The sequence below is a fragment of the Pleurodeles waltl genome, chromosome 2_2 (assembly GCF_031143425.1).
Source record: "Pleurodeles waltl isolate 20211129_DDA chromosome 2_2, aPleWal1.hap1.20221129, whole genome shotgun sequence".
NCBI lineage: Eukaryota > Metazoa > Chordata > Amphibia > Caudata > Salamandridae > Pleurodeles > Pleurodeles waltl.
The window spans coordinates 1127471104-1127495468 of NC_090439.1; the positions used below are offsets into that span (position 1 = coordinate 1127471104).

The 24365-nt window shown below is 48.7% G+C and overlaps 1 protein-coding gene across 1 annotated transcript in view; it reads right to left on the reverse strand.

Annotated features, from left to right (window-relative positions):
* Positions 1 to 16421, reverse strand: part of LOC138282929 (alanine aminotransferase 2) — a 305965-nt gene extending 289544 nt beyond the window's left edge. Inside the window, exon 1 of the mRNA XM_069220988.1 lies at positions 16273 to 16421. The gene's annotated coding sequence lies outside the window, so the exon portion shown is untranslated. The remainder of the gene's footprint in view (positions 1 to 16272) is intronic.
* Positions 16422 to 24365: the final 7944 nt, after the last annotated feature.

A 24365-nucleotide genomic window follows, 5' to 3' on the forward strand; every position in this document is an offset into this window, starting at 1 on the left:
TGTCACCGTGTAAGCCCCACACTGTTAAATATCTTGTCAATAACAAAAGGAGCACAATTCTAACAATGATCCTGTTCTTACAGTGCAGGGGCGAGGGCTGAGTTGCTGAATGATTGCAGTCCTTCCACCAGCTTACATATATTTGCTTGGCACGTGGCTCTTTGGCACCATAATTTTCACTTTTGCAAAGGTTGGACAGTGTGGTAGGATTCCAGGATATCATTGTTGTGATGTCATTGACATGAATATTGTGTCTTAAGTATTGTTTACAAAAATGTCACCCTATTTGTGCTAATATTAGAAAAGATATTTAGGGCACAATTTCACCCTTTTAGAATTAATAATGCAAAACAATATTTAGAGCACAATATTTACGTCAGACAATGGGCCTGATTTATTTTGGCGGAGGGATTACTCCATCACAAATGTGACGTAATTACCTCTTAGACGTACACTAATGCATGGGTCGTAATCAGGTCACTGAAGGTATGTGATAATGAATGGCCAAATTATGTGTCAGGGTTGGCAAACTTATGCAAAAAGAAAAGGCAAATCATGAGTCATAATGTGGCAAAAACCGTGACATTGTTGTCATGATATTTTGCCATTTCAAAACGTAATAATACTGTCTGGGCACAGTACCACCTCATTAGTGCCACTGTATCACTTGGGTATAGTAATCAGCAATGAAGGGTCATCAGATAACCTTTGCATAGGGCCTGCCATGACCTAGAACCACAAAAACCTAGAAAGCGAGAAAGAAAATCTGCCCTGCCCTGCCCTGGGGAGGTGTAGGGGGCAGGCTCCAGCTCCAGGACTGAGGACTGTAGGAGGCAGAACTGAGGGACTGTAGGAGGCAGGCTCCAACTCCAGGACTGAGGGACTTGTAGGAGGCAGGACTGAGGGACTGTAGGAGACAGGCTCCTGTTCCAGGACTGAGGGACTGTAGGGGGCAGGCTCCAGGACCGAGGGACTGTAGGAGGCAGGACTGAGGGACTGTAGGAGGCAGGCTCCAGCTCCAGGACTGAGGGACTGTAGGAGGCAGGCTCCAGCTCCAGGACTGAAGGACTGTAGGAGGCAGGCTCCAGCTCCAAGACTGAGGGACTGTAGGGGGCTGGACTGAGGGACTGTAGGAGACAGACTCCAGCTCCTGCTCCAGGACTGAGGGACTGTAGGGGGCAGGCTCCAGCTCCAGGACTGAGGACTGTAGGAGGCAGGACTGAGGGACTGTAGGAGGCAGGCTCCAACTCCAGGACTGAGGGACTTGTAGGAGGCAGGACTGAGGGACTGTAGGAGACAGGCTCCAGCTCCTGCTCCAGGACTGAGGGACTGTAGGGGGCAGGCTCCAGCTCCAGGACTGAGGGACTTGTAGGAGGCAGGACTGAGGGACTGTAGGAGGCAGGCTCCAACTCCAGGACTGAGGGACTTGTAGGAGGCAGGACTGAGGGACTGTAGGAGACAGGCTCCAGCTCCTGCTCCAGGACTGAGGGACTGTAGGGGGCAGGCTCCAGCTCCAGGACTGAGGGACTTGTGGGAGGCAGGACTGAGGGACTGTAGGAGGCAGGCTCCAACTCCAGGACTGAGGGACTTGTAGGAGGCAGGACTGAGGGACTGTAGGAGACAGGCTCCAGCTCCTGCTCCAGGACTGAGGGACTGTAGGGGGCAGGCTCCAGCTCCAGGACTGAGGGACTTGTAGGAGGCAGGACTGAGGGACTGGAGGAGACAGGCTCCAGCTCCTGCTCCAGGACTGAGGGACTGTAGGGGGCAGGCTCCAGCTCCAGGACTGAGGGACTGTAGGAGGAAGGCTGCAGCTCCAAGACTGAGGGACTGTAGGGGGCAGGCTCCAGGACCGAGGGAATGTAGGAGGCAGGACTGAGGGACTGTAGGAGGCAGGCTCCAGCTCCAAGACTGAGGGACTGTAGGGGGCTGGACTGAGGGACTGTAGGAGGCTGGACTGTGGGACTGTAGGAGGCACGTTCAAGCTCCAGGACTGAGGGACTGTAAGAGGCAGGCTCCAGCTCCAGGACCGAGGGACTGTAGGAGGCAGGACTGAGGGATTGCAGGAGGCAGGTTTCAGCTCCAGTAGGGAGGGACTGTAGGAGGCCGGCTCCAGCTCCAGAACGTAAGGTTATTTCACAAGCTTCGTTTCTCACTGCTTTGTCATAATGTCAGCGAGTAACAACACTTTGTAAAGTCCATTGAGGATAGTAGTGGGACCCGGACCCATTCATAACAAATATTCTAAGAAAGGAAGGTAACCAGCGCACACCCACCCGCTCAGCGAGCCGCGCATTGTTAGCTGAGCATTGCTTCTGTATGATTCATATATAAATACCCAGATCACACGTGTCAGAGGGAACTCACCACTAGTCATGGGGTTGTTTGTGTTGATATAGCTCTAGACCAGGACCACTCTTTGGAAAGGGTGGCTTTTTGTGGCCAGCACCTGCTGAGTCCAACTGTGTGGACCAAGCACCTCTGGGAGCTCAGCGAGTGGGCAAAGGCTGTGACTTTAGACCACAGTATGTGCCACGACCAGCAGGACAGAGCCAAAGGCCGCACCCAGCGGGCTCTCTAGCAGCAGATGAACAGTGGGCACCAAGTGTAGCCATAGGACAAACTTTGGCCCGTATTTATACTTTTTTTGCGCCGCATTTGCGTCGTTATTTGACGCAAAAACAGCGCTAACTTGCAAAATACCATTGTATTTTGTAGGTTTGCGCCGTTTTGCGTCAAAAAGCGGCGCAAATGCGGCGCTAAAAAAAGTATAAATACGGGCCTTTGTGCCCAGAACCCAGGTGGCACTGCCACCACCAGGCCAGGTGAATATGGCCTATGTATTCAGTCAGCACTGGGTGCAGCCAAAGGCCATGGCTTGTTGGAGTGCCCAATGGGTAAAACATTAGATTGTGCTTAAAGGATACTCGTGCCAGGGTGGTAGGTAGAGGGGGAGGTGCGGATGATGTGACGCAGTATAGTGCAGAGAAGCTACGTGAAGAGCAGGTGTAGAGCGATCATCTCTGGAGGTTTGGAGGTCTGGCAGCCTTTTTTTGGCTTTTTTCAGCCACTGGACTGCCCAGACTATTGTCACCCTGACAGTACGCTTGCCTCCTCGCCTGCCCCTCCCCTGCTTCTCATGCCATTGCCTGCCTTGCAGAAACCAAAGGCAGAGGGTTTGGGGGAGCTTGAGGGACTGCAAGTTATGGACGGCAGTGGCAGGAGGTGGCATTGGAGGTTGGTAAGTGCAATAGGTGTGGTGGTGGCCCCCTCGGGGTGCAGAGACAGTCAGCCATTGGTTCATGCAGCTTGCACCCAGAGTGTGGTGCACAAAAAGCCTAGAACTGTTACAGCCCTCAGCTACACAATCTTTACAAGAAAACGATAATAAACAGCATTTATTATTGCTTTCTTGTAAAGGGGCGGGGCCATGGGGTGACGAGCAGACACTCCCCCTCAGAGTGCATGTGTGTTTGGCCAGCCATGTCGGGCCAGCCAAACACACATGCGCAGTGTGCTCTCTCCAGCCCGGCAACACAGTTGCCGGGCTGGAGAGAGCATCCACAGGCTCCCAGTACGCCTGGGAGCGCCCTGGCTGGGCAGCGTCAGGATTGGCTACAGGGCAGGCTGGGGGCCTGTGTCTGCAGCGACGAAGCAGAGGAGATGGAGGAGTGGAGCGACGCGACAGTGTGTAGGTAAGTGTGTTTTTTTTTATTGATTTAATGTTTATTCGCCCCCCTCCCTCCGCATGCCACCCTGCCCATTCCACGTCCCACGAGCCGTGACTGACAGCCCTCCTATTGCTATATCTACAACTCAATGCAGTCTTTTGTGAGCACAAGTATCTTTCTACTTCCTAAGCTAGCAGCAAAGATCCAATTTCCAATCTCCTCAAAACTTACCCCGAATGTTTACCTGCTGATACTCAACGTTTCTTTCTTGTATTTGACCTCTTTTGTATTGTTTTCTCTGGTTGCTTGAAGATTGGTGGCAGTCGTGGCAATTTGAGTATTCATGTGAACTTGACTTTGGAGAGTTCTCCAGGGCCCGGATCCCCCCCGGTTCCAGTTTGAATCCTGGTGGATTTGTAGGTTCTGTGGAAACTTTGCCGACCTTGTTGAGGTGATTTTGCTAGTGTTTTTTCTAGGCTGTTGTCTCCCTGGTCCTGAGTGAAGTGCCTTAAAAGAAGAGCCAGGAATTTCGGCGTCTAGGTCTAGCTAGGCTAAACTACGTCTCTTAAATCACACAACATGGAGAGGGGGAGAAACCGCCAGCGAACGTCCTCCCTGAGGTGCCACAGCACACGGGAAACAGACTTCTTCCCATATTAGGAGATATAGGTCAGAGCCCTATTTGGACGTCACAGGGATCCTGTCAAGTCACACGACAAAGCCATTTCTTTTGGGAGAGAAAGTCTCACACACTGTTCGTGTCATGCTTCATCATAGGCAACCTCTCCCCTCTCGCTGTTTCCCGACCTTCTTGTGTCGAAGCTAATTACTTGTATGGCTCCCCGGAAGCAGAAATCACTCCAACAGCAGCACTACATGAGGAATCTGCCTGCTCGAGTCCGGGCGCAAGGAAACTGCTCCTCTCTGGATTGCAGTGATGATTGTGATCTGGGGGAGACAGTACTTGTCATACCAGTAGAGTCCGTGTGATGGGCGATGAGCCTGGGGTTGTAACGGCAATGAGCGGGAGAAGCCCTACAGGTTCAAAAAGTGCCTGTTCAGGAGAACATGTTGAGTCGTTGCCTTGCAAAGTTAACCAGAGAACATTCCTTGACACTATGAAGGAAACAAGGCAGTGGAGCCAAAAGGATCGGGTATGTCCAGTGCCAAGCGGAACTTTGTAGCAATGCCTTTTAACTCATTACCAAAAGCGCCAAGACCATCTACAACCACTCAGGGCAATTCTTTACCGCAGGTGTCTGGTTGCTGCAACTCCCGCACCCTGTGGTTGCTGTGTCCAGGAGCTAAACAGAAATTCTGGGATTTTGTCTTTTTTGACTCAAGCCAGCGGTGCCTACATTAGGCTGAGCCGGGAGTGGTAAGTCAGAGTACCTTCCATCGGCTGAGCCCATCTCACCCTGAATCTGGATTTTAGGGCAGCCTACTTGGATATAGGTGGATCTTTTGCTCATCTGTTTAATCTTTTCACAGATGTGCAAGACCTATTAAGTCCTAAAACCAATCAGCACGAAGAAATTCTGGAGATAAATTGTGCATGAAGGGTAGTATACCTGCTTCGGCGTTGATGCTCGTTGGAAGCAGAGGAACCAGGCCAAATCCATTTGAGATAGGTGAAAATCCACACTGTGCCAAACTCACAGACACCAAAGAAAGAGAATTTTAAAAAAAGACTATGTTGTCATAAGAACATTCGTATTTGGGATGGCCAGGGCAACGCTGGAGCCCAAAATAAGGCTGTGGGTGGTGCAGCGGGTGGAGAAGGTGGTATGGTACCAGAATATTGTAACCAAAATATCGTTCTTAAGGTCATTAACCAAAGCATTGCCCCATCTGAGTTAATAATATAGGATCTTCATCTAAAGGAACAATGTTTTTGTAAACAAAACGTAGGAGATGATCAGATCATGGGTTCTCAGTCCGAGCGTTTATGCCGTTTTGCTCTACAAGTTAAGGAGCTTCCACCGGAGGCGCGGAAAAGAACTACAATCTTGCTGCTGCCAGTTAAGCGTGTGGGGTGATCCACTGGGGGTGCGGTGCCATCAGATGCTGCTTCCTCTCAGGAGCACCTGGACACATATTGGGAACTGATGCCCATCCGCTCTCACCCTAGGGACATCTGGTCCCCCTGTGTGGCATCCCTGTGAACACAGGAGATTACTGGAGATGTATCTGAGGCCGACAGCCTCCAAAATGCCTCCTTCGCCCCCTTGGACTTCGGCTGGTGGAAGAGCTGATCTCCTCCCCCCTGGTGGACATCTGGCGAACCTTTAAACAGGCTCTGTCTGCGCTGCAGGTATCCCCCTGCAGGAAGCCTCATTCTGCTTGCCTTTATTGGGCCGTGATCGCCTTTAGAAACGGTTGAAAAGGTGTAGGATATTGTGATGGGCAGTGATATGCGTTCTGGACATAGGCATTGCTGGGTGGCTGCCTGCCCCCGCCCCACCACCTTTCACCCCCTCCACTGTTCCCCCTTCCTTCCTGACCGCACTGTCCTGTTTGGATTCATGTATATTATTGAATTACTTGTCCCTTGATTGCAGTCCTATCATTACTGTGTTGTATGTTCACTGCAACATTTCAGTGAATACAATTAAAATAAATAATGTATGAGATGATATTTCAGTCAGGCAGTATTTTTGCTAATGGTATTCTGACACACAAATGGGGATGCAACCAGTTTTCAGACATCCTGGCAACACGCATAGGAATCAGAGAAAAAACTGCAGATATGAATGAAAAAAACAAGTGAAAATTGGATTTTACCACCCCACCAGCACTGAATAACACAATATATTCAATGCTTTGAACACAACAGATGTGCCCAGATGGGAGACTACTTGAGGACTAGAACTTTTTTATAAGGAAGACGTTTAGGGGCACTGTGTCACAATACACCACTTTTACCAGAATTGTTTTCGTGGCTTTCTTTCTTGAGAAAGAGCTGACCCTGGCTTGTCCCAGAAACATCTCCTTGCTGACTACAATGAGGAGACTCTCGGCTACATTTCTTGCAGGCAAAATGTGATTCCTTAGCTTTTTAAACCAGGACTTTACATTTCTTGTGCAAACACTTTATGGTGAGTGAGAAAGTTTATGTTGTTTACGACAACCACGCCACACCTGTTCTATGACTGACATTCACACTGAGCCAAGATGCTTCTTGGGTGACGGTGACCCTCTGCATACCTCTGAGGGTGATGCTGTCAGCAATTATTTTCACTGTGCATTATAATTAGGCTTCCCAGTTTTATGGCATTTTTTTTACATTTCCGTCTGTATTTATCCATATATATTTTTGCCAAATGTATATGTATTTATCTGTATTTATTTTGCGTTCTGTGTAAACAAGAAGGTAAAATTGGTATAATTGCACATTTAATTAACCAAAAAAATGTATGCTCGCGTCTCAATGTGCAACAGATTTCCTGTAAAATACAATTATCTGAAAACACTGGTTTTGTAGAACAGCTAAAAATCAGAACCTCAAAGGTATTTAAAGTTCATAGGGGAAGCGTTTTTGTAGTTTTTTTAACTGGCACTTCCTTTCAATCTACGCAGCCACTGACCTGCCAGCCACTCTTGACAGTAGTGAGAACTGCCCAAAAGAAGAACTGTTTTCGTATTTTTCCATGTTTAAAAACAAATACAAACAGGAAATATGTGGTTTTCTGTCTATATTTATCTGCACAAATCAGTAAAAATGGAAAACTGTGAGATTTAATTATAATCCTAAATCATAAGATTACCATGGAAACAGTATCATTTAGAAAATTCAACTGAAAAAAACTAAAATGTTTATTCCCATAATAATTCATAAAAAGTTACAGTATGTTAGATTGGTGCTCAAAATGGCTGAATGCAAAATATGTCTGCCAATATGGCGCGGTGGAAACAGTTTTGGGAGATCTCAAATCATTACCGACAAGATTCTCAAAGCAGTTGTTCACTATAGGGCATTGGGTGTGCGCAAAAAATAAACACTAGTGAGGGCAAATGCCCACGCTTGAATCATAGAAGCATGATGAGGACTGGCAGATTTTTATTTTAGCCAATAGTAAAAGAATAATTTCTGCCAGTATGATGACTTTTCTGCAATCTCAAAATTACAATTTGTCGATGGTTTAGGGTGAGTTTATCTGAATACGTTGATGAAAACCCACAATATCATAGGTTTGTGAGCATCGAAATACTCCTTAATAGATAGCTTACTACTCTGAAAATATATTCAAATTTACTGCTGTGTAGGGTTTCCAGATTGAGAATGGGCAGGGACCTACTAACCCTAATTTTTAATACAGGTGTGGACAGGAAGAGGTTCCTCAAACTGGAAAACATATCTCCATAGATAAAATTAGAGGTGAAATCTGCAAATTCTCAGTATAATTTGTATGTAAGTAGAAGTTTCCACCTGGTGGAAGGTAAATAATTCACAGAATCTATGACTGGTGAAGGTTTCCAAGAATCTGAAAAGTAATCCTGTGGAAACTTCTGAAGCCATCTCTTTGAGAATTGCACCCTAAATCACTGGGTGCATTAAAGAAAAGCAGGGCAGCTGGCACCATCCCAAGAGAATTTATGAACTTCGCAATTTGTGATGTAGAATCAATCTTCAATTTCTGTTCTACGGTGATATGTAACGTGAGTTGGCTTTATTAGCAGCCATAAAGTCACTTTTGAAGGAAGAATATCAGGGAGCGGGAAATGATTAACACGGGGTATGTCGTCTCCTGTTATCTTTACTCTTTGAACATCCACAGCATTGTACAGTATTGATTGCCAAGCGCCACATAAAGTAAGCAGGATGCAGATGTATTAACCCTCTCTTGAGATTATCACATTCAAGTGATATTTCAACACAACAGGAACAATCTTACGTTTGCTTAACAGCCGGTGATATAAGCACAGTGCATTTTGTACCTGGTTTCTAAGAATTATGCTCCATTGAAAAGATTACACCCCATGTGAACTACATTGTAAATACTGGATGTGTTTCCAGACTAATACTTTCTACACCTATTTGTTAGTATACACAGAGAAAGACGGTAAGACATTTTTTTAATTGCTGACAGACTAAGGATATCTATTGTCAGGGCCACTGGAATTACCTGATTGTGCGGCCATGGTGATTTTGCAGAATTATAGACTTATCCGCATTTGCCACATAATCCATCATCTGCCTCATAATCTACAGATTTTAACAAAAAAAAATTTCTAGCTCAAATGGTTCAAATGTTACTTAAAATGCACGTGTTTCCACGCACTGAGAGGCCCGTTGCAAAGCTGGACTTGTCATCTTTTTGTTGCTCATTGCTATATACTGCTGCTTATGATTATTGGGGCTTTGGGGTATTAAACTGGTACTAATGAAGTTCAACCAATGCCCAGTGTTATCAAGTTTAAAAATAATGAAGTAATACTGTTACAAAATATGCCACGTTATGCTGCATCAATTTTCCTTTTCTTGCTGCATAATTTACTCAACCCTGCAGCCTACTTTGGCCCTCTCCTGCCACATAATTCCAGTGGCCCTGTCTATTATTAGATTTACCAGCTACTACATATTTGCATGATTTGCAGATGCCGTTTTTTTACTGGAAGCCAAAATATGTACATTTTCTAAATTTACTGTTCCAGCATCCTACACCTTGATGTACTCTCTAGTCCTCCGAGCCCCTCAAGAACATAATCAAAATGGTCACCTGCCCCCGGGCATGCCTCCCACTACCAACTGCCCCGCTCCATCAGACTGGCTGAGCCTCAGTTCCCGTGTAGAGTTCTTATTTTGTTGTTATGGTCCATCTAGGGCCTTGTCCGTCCCCACCAAGCACAGCCCCCCGAATATCTCTTAAGGTCTTCGCCCCTCCACTGCTTCACTGGAAGTAAAGAACCCTCTGATTCCTCACAGTGGTGTGCAACAAATGAATGTTCTGTATTGGCAGAGTTTCCCACTCAGGACACCCCCCACATACTATTCTCCTGTGTGATCAATCCTGTCCTGATACATTATGCCAGCACACATTGCAAACCTCACCTGTTGGCTTATGCCTCCACCAACAACTACCTTAAAAAAAAAAATACACTTGCTCCTAGCTATGCATTTTAATTCAGTGAACAGAGTTTTCCATCAAGTTGCTAAATAATCTCCATATTTCTTTAGTTCCATATTTGTTTAGTTTGTACCATGAGGCCATCTGATTGGACATTAGTCCAGCCCCGCCTCTAATGAAGCAGCCTGCCCCAAACCGCAGTGCCACGCCCCCTCCGACGGAGGCAACGCCCCTATCAGGAAGGACTGCTTCTCCATTGGGGCTTGTTAGTGACGTGTAGCAGAGCCAGTGTGCGCACGCGCAGGGACGCTCAACAGAGAACAGCGTAATTAAAGTGCATGTTCAAACCCATGTTAACTAACTATCGGGGTTAACCGAGGACAGCAGTTTGCAGCATTCTTCACACCATCTCTACCGTGATGTAAACGGAAATTTAAATGTATATATATATTGTTAAAACATTAATTCCCTGCCGGTTACAAAATCGTGCTAGCCGCGGCCTGTCCTGACAAGGCTGGGAGTCGACAGCATCTGTTGTAACTCCAACAACGCCCCTCACTGACAAGCCATGATGGGAACACCCTAGCGCATTGCGGGTAATACAACTTCCTCGAGACGGAGATAGTTTATAACAAAAGCGCCCAGGATTACACATACACGAAGGCTGCTGCCAGCAGCCGGCTCCAAGCACGTTCCTTACTTTTGTAGGTATAAATTGTTCTTTGTTGGGTGTTTTGAGGGTGAGACATCTCTGAATTTTACCCAAGCGCCTTGGTGCCCCACAGCATGAGCTGAGCCGGTGTTGTAGGCCGAAACCTACCCCGCTCCGCCCGGAGTTGCCTTGTCCTTCTTGAAGACTTTGGGTGGACCGGAAGAACTGGTTACTGCCTCTCATCCAAGACTCTGTGCACTGATGCCCAAGGCGGTGCTGGCATCAGAAGACATGACTTCTTTCCACTCCTAAAAGCTCCTGGATGGATAACCCTGTGGGCCCTGAGCCTCCTCTAGCACTACCGACTGTTCATCTGCTTGGGGAGTTGCTCCCGTGGAGCGCCCAACTTGTCGTCTACTGTGCGAAGGTACGCGCACGTCCAACTGCACCTTCCCTGGGGATCCGATGGTACATTCCTGAGCAAGGCCTGCAAACACTTGTCCAATCTTTGGTCCTCTCCAGACTAGAGTACTGTAATTCTCTCCTTGCAGGCCTCCCCAAGACCCACCTACCTCCTTTAAAATCCATCCTCCATTCGGCTGCACGTTCCGTCAATGGGGCGAAAAGAAATGACCGTATCACACCTATGCTGCTAACTCTACGCTGGGTTCCAACTGAAGCTAGGACCATGTACAAGACTGCTTGCATCACCAATAAAGCCATTCACACCTCTGCCTACTTAGCCAACAAACTCAAAATATCAGGCGACTCTAGACCTTCACAAGCACACTAGTCTTCATCGGTTGTGTGAGCAGTGAACCCTTAGCTCCCTTTCTCCTTTAGCACCAGAGGATATTCCCAGGCCCCTTTACTGTTATAGGTCTAGGAGTAAGTGCCCTCGTAGCAGGATAGCTGTGCCATCCTGCCTCGTTTCGATTGTTCCAGTCTGCCCTGAGTTTTATCCTCAGTGTGCTCAACAATCAGTGAGTCCACTCAGGGTGTTGCGTGACGCTCCACAAACAGAGCACAAGACACTGCTTGCCAGAGGGTACATCCAAGGTACAGACCGCTGATGGTTGGTGGTCACTGAGGGGCATATTTATCATTGAGTGGCATCACCCTTGCCCGACGCAAGGGGGAACAAGGACAACGCAATTACTAAGTCAAATTTAGCAAACCACGCATGGCCACCTTGCATGCCCTACATGGCTTATAACTCAATGCAGCGCAAATCGCTACATTGCGTTACTCTGCCCTAGGAAGGCACTCCATGGGTGGCGCTTGGGTGTTCCCACGCATCCACCCATGGCTTTTGGTGCATTCCCAGATTTTCCATTACTACTAGACCTAGGAATGCATCAAAATGCTACGCCTCCCCGGGTGAGGCATAACGAGGGAAAATATCTTTACTTCTCCTCGTTTTCTCCTCTTTCTATTTGTGCTGCACTGTGCAGCACTCACAGAACGAGGGCAATGCAGCTGGGGATTAGGATTGGTTTTGTGCAGGAAGGTGTTCCTTCCTGCACAAAAACAATATTGCCTGCACCGCAGGCACCCTTGCAGCACGGGGGAAGGGTGCCTGCGTAAGCGCTAGACAGCACGTTGTGCACCAGCACAAGGGAAGGACAGGAATGCACTGTATAATGTAACTACGGCGCATTCCTGCCCTTTTATGCAGCACCGCAGGGTGGCTTGCTGAGCTGTGTGAAATAATGAGAAACCGGCCCCTGAGTTTCTAGTGAGGATCATAACCTCAGAGAGGTGGCGACTGTCTTTGGATCAACTGATCTCAGTCTCCCAAAGCTGAGGTCCTTCGCTTGAGCCTGCACTGATGCAGTGAGCTGTGCTATGCGGCTTGCTTGTGGTGGATCCTGGTTTTTGTGTGACCTTGATGGTGTCTCTGCCAAGGACCAGCAATCGTACCACGTGATGCAGGTTGCCATCCGTGTTGTCTTCTGAATGTGACATTCCCCATGGAGGTTCACCCTTAAGATCTACCTAGCAATCAGGGAGGGATCAGGAATGCATAGTCAGTCTCTGCAAGGCAAGAGTTCTGCTGGAGGGGAAAGAGATCAGACAGAAACTTCATTCCTGAAAACCTTTGGCAACAAACTACCACTACTTGGCCTATCCCACCTGGCACTCCTGGAATCCAGAGACTGTCATCTGTAACCCGCTTCACACCCCAGAAGACTAAACTGTCCGCCTGGGAATGCTCCCTCTGATGGCCACCTGGCCCTGCTTCAAAGCCTTGTCAACCATCTATCTACTCCCTGGGGTTCTGGAGATAGTCAGACTGGGAGGCATGGCTGGCCCTTAACTCTAAATCCCAGCCCTCCAGTCACCAGTGGGAACCAGTAGGTTCAGTAGGGGCGCATGTCCTACTGGTGATCCATCAAGCCAGAAATCTTCACCACAACCATCTATTCACAAGATGCAGGCACCTACGTGTTGCTATCAACGTGGACCCAGATGAGGGGCAAGCCCACTCCCAGCCCCCGTAGTCTCCTTGGGGCAATGGACTTCAGGGACCAGTAGGAGCTGTAACTGGTCACTGCCTGAACCCCAGTGGCACCCAGTGACGTGAACTGGCACCACTTCGACTTTGGAACCAGTGGTCACACCATCAAGTCTCTGTGGGTGCTTCTGCCACTTTATTTTGGGTGTGGGTTTTTTAAAATGTTAACTCTATGGATGGTTTAGAGGACCCTGTGCATTCTTTGGGACAGATAAAAGTAGGGACAAGGGCAAAGGAGTAGCAATGAGGGGAGAGGTTTAAAGCAACTGTGTGCTGTTATTGTAAACAGTGTTATTATTCAAAGCCTCAGATAAATGATATAATATTACAAAAATATCTATTCTGTCTCCAAGTTACTACTCGAGTAAACAGATATGTGCCTTGTTATGAAGAGTAAAGGATACTGTATTCAGGGTGAACTGCGCCCAGCAGTCCACCTCATATTAAAGTCATTCGATCAAAAATACATAAGAAATACTTTGGTTTGTATGTTTCATGTTTGAATCACTATCCTTTGCTGAGGTGATAAAAAAGCAGGAAAATGTACCCCCTCCCTCCCACGCACTTCACTCATTTGCTATCTTGATGCTAAAATACATCTGTACTTGGGGTACCGTGGCCCCTAAAGTCCTTGGAGCATCTGCTTTACCTGTGCCAGCTGCGCCCCCGGCTGTACGTGCCCTGCGCATCCCACGTGCAAACTCGGGCCCGTGCGTGTCCGTGTCTCATTGGGTGCATGGTGAGAGATGACTGCCTGATGCACTGTCCCAGTCCCAACCCTACCACCATCTGTGGGACTAAGCCCTGGTTAGTCGACCTGGGGTGTAGCTATCATTGGTACAGCAGGTGCAGTGGCACCGGGCCCACTGATCCCTGACCATTGCTGTATTTTACTGCCCCACTGGCAGGCAATGGAGCCATGTTCCTTGGCATACTAGGGCCCGTAGCATCCTCAGTACGCTCGATAGTGAGTAAACTTTATCCAGGGAGTAACTGAGTACTTCAGTCAGAGTGCCGCAGTGTCCAAGAGTGAATATGGGCATGCCTACCAAGGGTAATTTCCAGTGACCACTGACTGCCCCACAGCCCAGGCAGAGCCCCCAGGATGCCGAAGTGCATGGACCACCTGCTCCAGGTGCCCTCGCTCGGTTTGTCATTAGGGGAATGTACATTGTGTATTTTTCTATGATCATTCCCTCCGGCGTTGTTATGTGCACAGCACAAGTACAGGCAAAGGACCCAGTACAGTGAAATGAAATGGTCACATGTTAAGACAGCCCTGACATTCAGGAATTTGGATGCCTGGGCGGAGCTCGCGGAGTTACATAAAAGCTCTGTGCGATTCCGCGGCGTTACACGAGCTCCAGGGGCTTGTTCCGCGCTGTAAAATCCCTTCGAGCCGCGCGGCTTGCCAGGGAGCGCCGCTCCTTTCAGCCGCTCCGCAACCATCTGCGTTGAGAAATCTCGCCAGGAGGCGTTCTAACGCCGAAAATCATGCTAGGGGGTGCAAATTCTCACTCAAAGTTGGTGAGCAGTGCGCTAGAAAATACTCCACCATGCGGCGATTGGTGGAGTTCTGCCGGAACGCTGCACTCCAAGCGGAACACGAGTGGGCAAAACTGCAAACTACACAAGCAGAGTGGAATTCCCCCCCCCCCCCCCCCCCCAAACCAAGCAGCCGCTCCCCCTTGGGGTGAGCCCTGAAAAAGAAATCTCTCACCACAACCTCAGAGTCTGCCCAGTTCTGCCTTCCCAACATATCTCCGGTTTCACAACTATGAACCCACTGTCTCCCCTCGAAATATTGCTCCGATTTTAGGTTCTAAGTGCTGCTGGTACATGTAAGGGTGACCCACCCAGCAGCGCTCGCTTCATGACCCCACAAGGAGGAAGGGCGAACCGGCCCCGCGTGTATGCACGCTGCACACAGCCCTCAGCAGCAGGCGTTTGCACTGAGAGTCTGGAGCCGGGCCGGACACTGATGGGGTCACCCACCCTGTCGTCCTACCTGCACGAGGTCAGAGAGGCCTTAGTGCCCAGATGCTGCCGGGCATTAACGGGTCTTAACTGCCCTTTCCCTGTTCCATGTAGATAATGTCCATTCAGAGGGCGTACCTGCAGATAACGCCCTCTGCAAAGACTGAACACGCTTGTTTAACTGTACATTGTGTGTTTGCTAAAAAAAATATATATATATATTTCCAGATCCACCCAAGTTCTGCAGCTGTTCAGTTCACATGTTTCTCTTCGCTTCCTTTGTAAAACCCCAGAGCGGACCTCTCCTTTGTGTAGACAATAGCCCTGAATACACACTCTGCAACACATGGGCACACACCGGTACTGACATCTTAAAGCTCGCAGACTGCAGCGTTTCTAAGCGCTTTGAGAGGAGAAGACGTTGCATGTTTTGTACACCGCTGCGTTCGTCATTGGAGCCCTTAGCTTGTAAACACAGGATTACTACAAGCGGAGGTACAAGCGCCGTGAACTAATGGAGTGCAGAACTAGGGTTAATGCCTAAAGTGCCAACACGCCCTGACGTCGGGCTGTGCGGAACCCGGGTGAACTCAAGAAGTTCAGAGAAGTTCAGAGAAGCGCTGTCAGTGCACTGAGTGAAGACCTAGGGCACATTCATAAAGTGCCAAGAAGTGCCGTGCATCAATGGAGCCCAGAACTGGAGTCAATTCACAGCGTGTGAAGAAGTGCAGTGCGTCTATGGATCCCATATAGATCCCAGAACTGGTGTAAAGTCACAAAGTGCCAAGAAGGGCCGTGCACATATGTATCCCAGAACTGGGGTAAATTCACAAAGTGCTAAGAAGTGCCTTACATCCATGGATCTCAGAACTGGAGTAAATTCATAAAGTGCCAAGAAGTGCGGTGCATCTATGGAACTCAGAGTTCACTGAGTAAAGAACTGGAATAAATTGAGAAGTACAGAGAAGCGCTATAAGTTACCTGGGATACATCCTAAAAGTGAGCGTTAGGGCTGTGAGTTTATTACTGCAAAAGAAAGTACGTTCAAAGACCGGTGTTTCCTGGCTGGCGCCTGGTTCGTTTCAGCAGGTATATAGCTCAGTGTGTTAATGCACGCGCTGAAGAGATCCACGTATGACCGACGAAGGGCACCTGAGTCATACACAAGCAGCAGTCACAACCTATATTCCTCCGCTGAGTCATACAATTAGTACCGACAAGCAAGAAAAAATACCCCCGCGCAGTAAGAGGCGCCCTTCAGGTGACAGCTGGGAACTCCCTCTTCCGGGCAATGATCATTCACTATGTATCGCTGTAGTTCTAGCTTCGTGGAGCCGAGCCCTGATTTCTGCGCCCAAGATCACACATACTGTAACAAGGAGCACTGACCTTATCCCCAGAAGGTGGCCCCTGACTCCCCTGCAGGTCACTGGCCCTCTGTCTGCCTGGGTCGGTGCCCTCTTGAGCTGCCCCGCGGGTCACTGCCACCGTCACAGCCCTCTGGTGCCAGGCAGTGGCACCTCTCTCGCCCCAGTGCCAGCCTCCCGCGCCTCCTTCTGCTAATAAAGTCAGTCCCCGGGAGGTGGGCGGAGCCGGGTGGTGAGTGTGTGTGTTGTCTCTCTCCTTGCGATGTCTGGAAGATGTCTGACCTTTCTTAGGCGGCTCGTCTGTCCCGGCTGGAATCTGGCCCCGAGAAAGTAACTCTAGCCGCCCTCCTGCCCAGCAGAGGGGCTTCTCTCCACCCCCTAGAGTCATGCTTCTGTCGCGTGACAGCCTGACCCTGGTGAAAGAATCTAAAACCTGGAATTAAAGGGTATGTGTATGATAATAATAGTGTGTAATCATAATGACGAGTTATTTTATATAGCGCCCCATCATTTATAGCGCTTTAAGAAGTACTTGTGTGTGGGGCTATATAAGTGAATCTGCACATCTAGCAAACACTACAAACGGAAGTGACTCATGCAACTGATGGTGAGTGTCATTGTTACTCAATAGGGCTTGTTTTGTCACACTCCGAAGGATGAAAGGCCGAGTCAGCCCGACCTCCACATTGCCCATTGTAAGTGGCGCACTTAACTAATGAACTAACACCCTAAAGCGTGTCCTCATTTCATGGCCAGAGTACACAATTCAGATCTGCAACCCCCAGGGTTACACTGCGCCTACGCCTCTCCCTTTGCAGCTGCGCTATACGCCTAGTTAGTTTCTACCAGGGGCCACTAAACTAATACGTTCTACTGTTTTTTTTTCCAACACACATGTGGATTTGCCACCCTTGCTACACAATCTATAAACTGGTGTATGATTTGCAGATTTTAAAGTAAAAAAACGTTCTAGCGCAAACGGATCAAAATGATCAACATGTTTCATATTCACTGCAGGTCAGAGTCGGGACTTTACAAACTGTAGCCGGTCAGGGGTCGGCTGTGAAGTGAGGGGTTCTTGCATCATAGAGGTGCTGAAATAGTGTCAATAACAGATATTTAAGGATTGCGGAAAAACCTTTGCCTGCAGCCAGACACAGAAAAGGCCCATCATTAAATGTATGGAATGTGCACGTGCTTCGTACAGTAAGGGAACATATAGCAAGATGTTACGATCTGCACGACACGCGTGGGAGGACGCCTGTTGGGGCGACTTGGTAATGGCTGCAAAGAAGGGGGACAATAGACTGTTTTGAAAATGTTTGCGATGGGAGTAGGTCCCCGAGTCCGCACCCTGATTGCCACCTGAATCCAGGGGTCTGGGTAGATCCTTTCACTCAGTTATATGAACGGACCCCCATAGAATGAGCAGTCCTGTCCCTGCATCCGGACCCCCCCCCCTGTTCTTCACCTTTCGCTTGAGGATACTAGGGTAGCAGTTGTGTCCATCAAACCGGGCAGGGCCCCTGGGCCAGACAAAATCCCTGGAGATGTACTGTGGCATGATAACTCTGTATGGGTGCCCTGTGTTAACTGTCCGACCAATGCTGTGGCTTCAGGAGCCCCAGTCCCGATACATGGAGAGGGGGGGGGGGGGGATTCCATCTTTTTTACCTATAGCATTTGCAATGCAACAGATCTCGCATTTTCTTGAGTTAGAGCTATTGGCATTGTAAATTCATAACTGGACTTTTCTTGCCACATAAATTGGTCAACCCTGCCTCATAATTTCGTCTGTTCCTGCAATATAATTCGAGTGGCCCAGCATTTAACTAAAGCACTTCCATTTACCTTCTTCTTCTATCTTAAACATCTTTATCAGAAATAAACTTTTGGCATTAGAGTGTAATGCTCAAAATACCATAACAAAAATATAATTTGGGACGGACTGGTGTGTGAAAGGAAAGAGGGAGTCAGGAGTAAAGATGGAGAGGACAACCGGCGTAGTAACGGAGTCATGGGCCCTAGAGTAAGAAAGGAAAACGGTTGACTGGACTTTTGGTAGGAAAATACAGCAGTATTTACAGTTGAGTGAGGTCCGTACGTCTCTGGACCCCGGTGCCACTGCACCTGTTGCTCCATTAATAACTTGGCATCAGGAGAGAAAGTGTCTGGGGCAGAAGAAGAGAAGCAATAGGAATACAACAGACAAAAGGAAGAAAGAGAAGGGGTCGCAAAGAAAGAAGGGAAAGAAAGAACAAGCAAATGAAAACACAACTAAGAGAAGAAATAGAGCAAACATGTGACACAAAAGAAAAAAGGTAAAGTAACTAGCATACGGAAGATAAAGAGGAAAAATAATGAAAGAAGTGTGAAAAGAAAGAGATAAATGAACATTAGAGAAAAAAAGAGAGATGGTGAAAGAAACAAGCAGCGAAAGAACCAGGGCATGGATGTACCGACACATTTCCCACAGACAACAGAATAGGAAAACCACTTTGACACTTCGGTCCAGACAAGTAACTTGTAGCTTCCACATACAGATGGGAAAAAGAAGGATTTATAGTGAAACGTGAATTGACAGATAAAGATAAGAAAAACACCAGAGAAACGAAGGAAGAAAGATCTAAAAAAAAAAATAGAAAGGACGCATACCGAGTAAAAGGAAAGAGCAAATAAAAAAGACAAAGAAAGAAAGAAGGGAAGAGAAAAATAGTGAAAGAATGAACGCCTGATGAAGAAAAAAGGAATCAAACAAAGACATAAATAACCAAGTTTTTGTGAGTCTGAAAGAGGAGGCAGCAAGAGGAAGAGGTAAATAAGAAAAGGGAGAGGAGTAGAAATAAACAGTTGAAAGAAAGAGCAAATGTGGATTTTAAGAGTTGAAAGAGAAAAGTGGTGGAGAAAGAAAACATTGAGAGTAAACAAAGTAAAGGAAAGAACGGAGTGAGATAGGTGAAACAGACCCTCCCAAATAAAGGTGACAGCTAAGAATAGATTTAATTGTCTCCCCCACGTCCTCAAACAGAAGAGTGTGGAACAGAGGGGGCACTGCAGAACAGCAGGAGGTGCATTAGCAGAATTGTATGTGAACCCCAACACAGTAATACAGGGGCGCTTCAGATCAGGATTACGGTTATAGACAGAGCTGTGCCTTGGCCGAGTGCTGGAATAACGGAAAGGCAGCGGGTGAGGAATGAGAAAGAGCGCTGTGTAACTCCTGGTATTGGAATAATGGGGCGCTGCAGGTTAGGGTTGAGGTGCACTGACAGAGTTGTATGTGGGCTGCAGTAATGGAGCTATGTGTGGAACCTAGTATTGGCGTGCCAGTGTTGCTGAGTGTTAGCCTGGCGGTGCCCTGGTGAAGCTGCGAGGTGGGCCCAATATGGGAGTGGCATTGCCTCTGAACCACAGATGCGAGGAGTCCTGAAGGGCGTGTGTGTGAGCCTCAGTACTGAGAAGACATGTGCACTGATTGTTAGAATTGATGGATTCTGAAGAAGCTGTGATGACTTGAGGTGCACTGGCTGAGCTGTGTTTTGCTCTTTTGGGTCCAGTACTGGCTTGGCAGTGGGACTGAATATTAGAATTGGGATGCTGTAATGGAACTGTATGTGAGTTTGGTCCCAGCATAGGAAAGGAAGTGACCACGCCAGTGTAGAACTGAGGTGCACTGATGGAGCTGCACACGAGGTCCCAAAACTGGAACAGCAGAATGTACTGACTGTAAGAACTGAGGTGCTCTGGTAGAGAGAGTGTGTGGGGTTCTGGCACAGGCATTGCTGAGGGCTTGCAGTGTGTGAACTGAGGTGCACTGATGGAGCTGCAGCCGAGGTCCCAGTGCTGGAACAGCAGCGTGTAATGACTGTAAGAACTGAGGTCCTCTGGCAGACAGCATGTCTGGGGTTCGGGCATGGCTGAGGGGCTTGGAGTGTGTGAACTGAGGTGCACTGATCAAGTGCTGTCCAAGGGTCCCAGTACTGGAGCAGCAGAGTGTATTGACTGGAAGAACTGAGGTGCTCTGGCAGACAGCTCTGGGGTTCCTGGCACTGGCACAGCTGAGGTTTCAGTGTGTGTGAACTGAGGTGCAATGATGGAGCTGCGCCAGAGGTCCCAGTACTGGAGCAGCAGAGTGTACTGACTGGAAGAACTGAAGTGCTCAGGCAGAGAGTGTGTGTGAGGTTCCTGGCACTGGCACGGCTGAGGGCTCGGAGTGTGTGAACTGCGGTCAAGGTGCGAGGTTGGCAGAGCGAAGTTGACGGGTGGACGTGTAGAAACTCAGGCGACGGTTGAGGTATTTGGGTCCCTTGTTGTGGAGGGCTTTGTGTGCGTGGGTGAGGAGCCTGAAGGTGATCCTTTTGTTAACGGGTAGCCAGTGCAGGTGTCTCAGGTGGGTGGAGATGTGGCTGTTGCGGGGTATGTCGAGGATGAGGCGAGCGGAGTCGTTTTGTATTCGCTGAAGACGTTTCTGGAGTTTTGTGGTGGTTCCTGCGTATAGGGTGTTTCCGTAGTCCACGAGGCTTGTGACGAGGGCGTGGGTCACAGTTTTTCTGGTGTCGGCGGGGATCCAGCGGAAGATCTTTCGGAGCATGCGGAGAGTGAGGAAGCAGGAAGACGATACAGCGTTGACTTGTTTGGTCATGGTGAGAAGTGGGTCCAGGATGAATCCGAGGTTGCGTGCGTGGTCTGAGGGGGTAGGAGTGGTGCCTAGGGCCGTGGGCCACCAAGAGTTGTCCCAGGCGGACGGGGTGTTTCCGAGGATGAGGACTTCCGTTTTGTCTGAGTTCCGTTTCAGACGGCTGAGTTTCATCCATTCTGCGACTTCTTTCATTCCATCCTGCAGGTTGGTTTTTTGGCGATGGTAGGATCCTTGGTGAGGGAAAGTATCAGCTGGGTGTCGTCGGCGTAGGAGATGATGTTGATGTTGTTTTTGCGTGCGATGTCGGCGAGGGGGCTCATGTAGACATTGAAGAGAGTCGGGCTGAGCGAGGAGCCTTGAGGGACGCCGCAGATGATCTCGGTGGAGTCCGAGCGGAACGGCGGGAGGTAGATTCTTTGGGAGCGGTTAGAGAGGAAAGAGGTGATCCAGTCCAGGGCCTGTCCTTGGATACCGGTGGAGCGGAGGCGGGATATTAGGGTTCGGTGGCAGACGGTGTCGAAGGCAGCCGAGAGGTCGAGGAGGATGAGGGCGGCTGTTTCTCCGTTGTCCATCAGAGTTCTGATGTCATCGGTGACTGCGATGAGGGCGGTTTCTGTGCTGTGGTTGGCTCGGAATCTGGACTGGGAGGGGTCGAGTAGGTTGTTGTCTTCAAGGAATTTGGTCAGTTGCTTGTTGACGGTCTTCTCAATGACTTTGGCAGGGAAGGGGAGGAGCGAGATGGGGCGGAAGTTCTTCAGGTCGTTGGGGTCCGCCGTAGGTTTCTTCAGGAGAGGGTTGACTTCCGCATGTTTCCAGCTCTTGGGGAAGGTGGCAGATGCAAACGAGCTGTTGATGATGGTCTGGAGGTGGGGGGCGATGATGTCGTCGGCTTTGTTGAAGATGAAGTGGGGGCAGGGGTCCGAGGGGGCACCGGAGTGGATGGTGTTCATGGTAGTTTTGGTCTCTTCCGCGCTGATGTGGGTCCAGGCGTTGAGGGTGATGGCTGGGGCAGTGGGTTCTGTGGTGGTTGGCTGGGTCTGGGGACCGAAGCTGTCAGGAAGGTTGGTGATCTTTCGATGGAAGAAGGTAGCGAGGGAGTTGCAGAGATCTTGTGAGGGCGTGATGGAGTTGGAGTTGGCGTTAGGATTGGAGAGCTCTTTGACGATGTTGAAGAGTTCTTTGCTGTTGTGAGTGTTCTTGTCCAGTCTGTCTTTGAAGGATGTTCTCTTGGTGGCGCGGATCAGCTGATGGTGTTCGCGGGTGGCGTTTTTGATGGCAGACATGTTTTCTACGGTGTGGTCTTTGCGCCAGGCTTTCTCGAGGGTATGGTAGTTTTTTTTGGATTCCTTGAGGGTGTCTGTGAACCATTGAGGTTTCCTGGCATTGGTCTGTCTTGGGAGGCGTCTGAGGGGTGCGAGGTTGTCCGCGCAGTTGGTGATCCAATGTGTGAGGCTGAGGGCTGCGTTGTTGGCGTTGGTGGAGATGGTAGGTTGGCTGTGGCTGAGAGTGGAGAGTACCTGTTCCGTGGAGATTTTGTTCCAATGTCTGCGTGGGATGGGTTGTGTGCGGAGGTGGAGAGTCTTGCGTCTGAAGGTGAAGTGGACACATCTGTGGTCGGTCCAGTGTATTATGGAGGAGTGGCTGAAGGATACGTGGTTGCTGGTGAAGAAGATGGGGTTGAGCGTGTGTCCGGCGATGTGGGTGGGGGTGTTCACCAGTTGCTTGAGACCGAGGTTGGCGAGGTTGGCGAGCAGGGTGGTGGTTTTGGGGTCGTTGTTCTGCTCCAGGTGGAAGTTGAGGTCTCCGAGGAGGATGTAGTCCGGCGAGGCTAGGGCGTGCGGGGAGATGAAGTCAGCAATGGATTCGCTGAAGAGGTGCACTGATGGAGCTGCGAGTGGGATCCCAGTGTGGAGCAGAAGTGGGCATTGTCTCTAATGATTTGGAGCCCTGGTAGAGCTGGGTGCCTAGGCTATAAGCAACAGTCAGGCACACTTGGTAAAGAAAATCCAGGCCACAGAAGGGTGTCAGCCAGGCAGCTCAGAGAGGGTGCAGAGAGCCCACATAGAGCACATGTGACCAAGATAATAGCCTGATTTATAGTCTTGTTTACAGCTAAGCTCAGATCAAGAGTGCTCTAAAAATGAAAAGGGACGCTTCCCTGGCAGAAGTGGAAACAAAGTAAAAATAAACTCCCCTACAGACCAGATAAACAGGACAAAGTGTAATTGTACAGTAGTTGGTCCCTGTTCCTACACAGGAGAAGGAGGGACAAAGAAGCATGACTGACCACTAGCAAGCAGGGATTTTTAAAAGACACTGAAACTAACAAATGAAATAGCTGGAAGCCCACAGAAGAAGTATACTTAAAGGTATACAAGAGGTTGTACGCTCAGCCTAAAAAGGGGATCGGGGGAACCCTGCTAAGAACAAGCCAATTTGCCTTCTGGATTCCCCCCAAAAAGTTTATGCAAGACAGCTTCTTAATAAATCAAATGACTGGATTGAGGAAACAGGAACTACTACTCTATACCAAGCAGGATTCAGGCCCAAAACCAGCACCATCAGCCAAGTCTTAAGGCTGTAGTATACTATTTGGAAATACACTAGACTTAGAGAGGGTCACATCTACATTGCCTTTGGTGATCTAAAAGCAGCCTTTGATTTGGTTCCTAGAAGGCTGCTTTGGGAATCTATAAAGGAGCAAGGGGTCCTGGACCCATCCTTGTTCAACTCATAAGCTTCCATCATAAAAGCTACGCCCAAGTTCAATGGGATCTCCAAGAGCTATTAACTGATAAAATCCCAATATGCAGAGGGGTGAGGCAGGGGTGTGTATTAGCCCCTACCCTCCTCTCCTTATACATTATCGATGTAATGGAGACCCTCTTGCAGGAGAACACAGATGCACCAAAACTGGATGGGCATAAGGTGCCCACATCACTGTTTGCTGATGATACCCTCCTAATTGCACAGACTCCCACGGGACTGCAGCAGTTTTTTAGTTTTTTTTTTTTTGGTACTTTTTGCTTCATCAAGTACCTGGAGATTAATATCTCAAAAACAAAATTCATGGCAGTCAGACCCCATAAATCATTTAAACAAGCTCTGTCCCTTGGTAAAGAGAGTCTGGAGCGTATTATTAGGATTGAGTATTTGGGTATAATGATCGATAGTAGGTTATCAGGGTCTCCCCACATACACAAGAGAAGGGTTGGGGACCATCCTCCAGAGCCTTACTCCCAGCCCCAGAGTTATACAAATCAAAGGCCCAATCAGCTGCCCTCTATGGGGGCTGAAATATGGGGCCAGGCAAATATAGAGCCGCTTACTTTAAGCAAAAATACGTTTGTTTGCTCGCTCGTCCATCTCCCTAAGAGCACCCCATTAACACACATGTTTCTTCACATTGCACTAAAAGAGTGGGGGGACTCGCTAGACTAAGGCCCCTACTATATTGGATGAGGATTAGCACCACA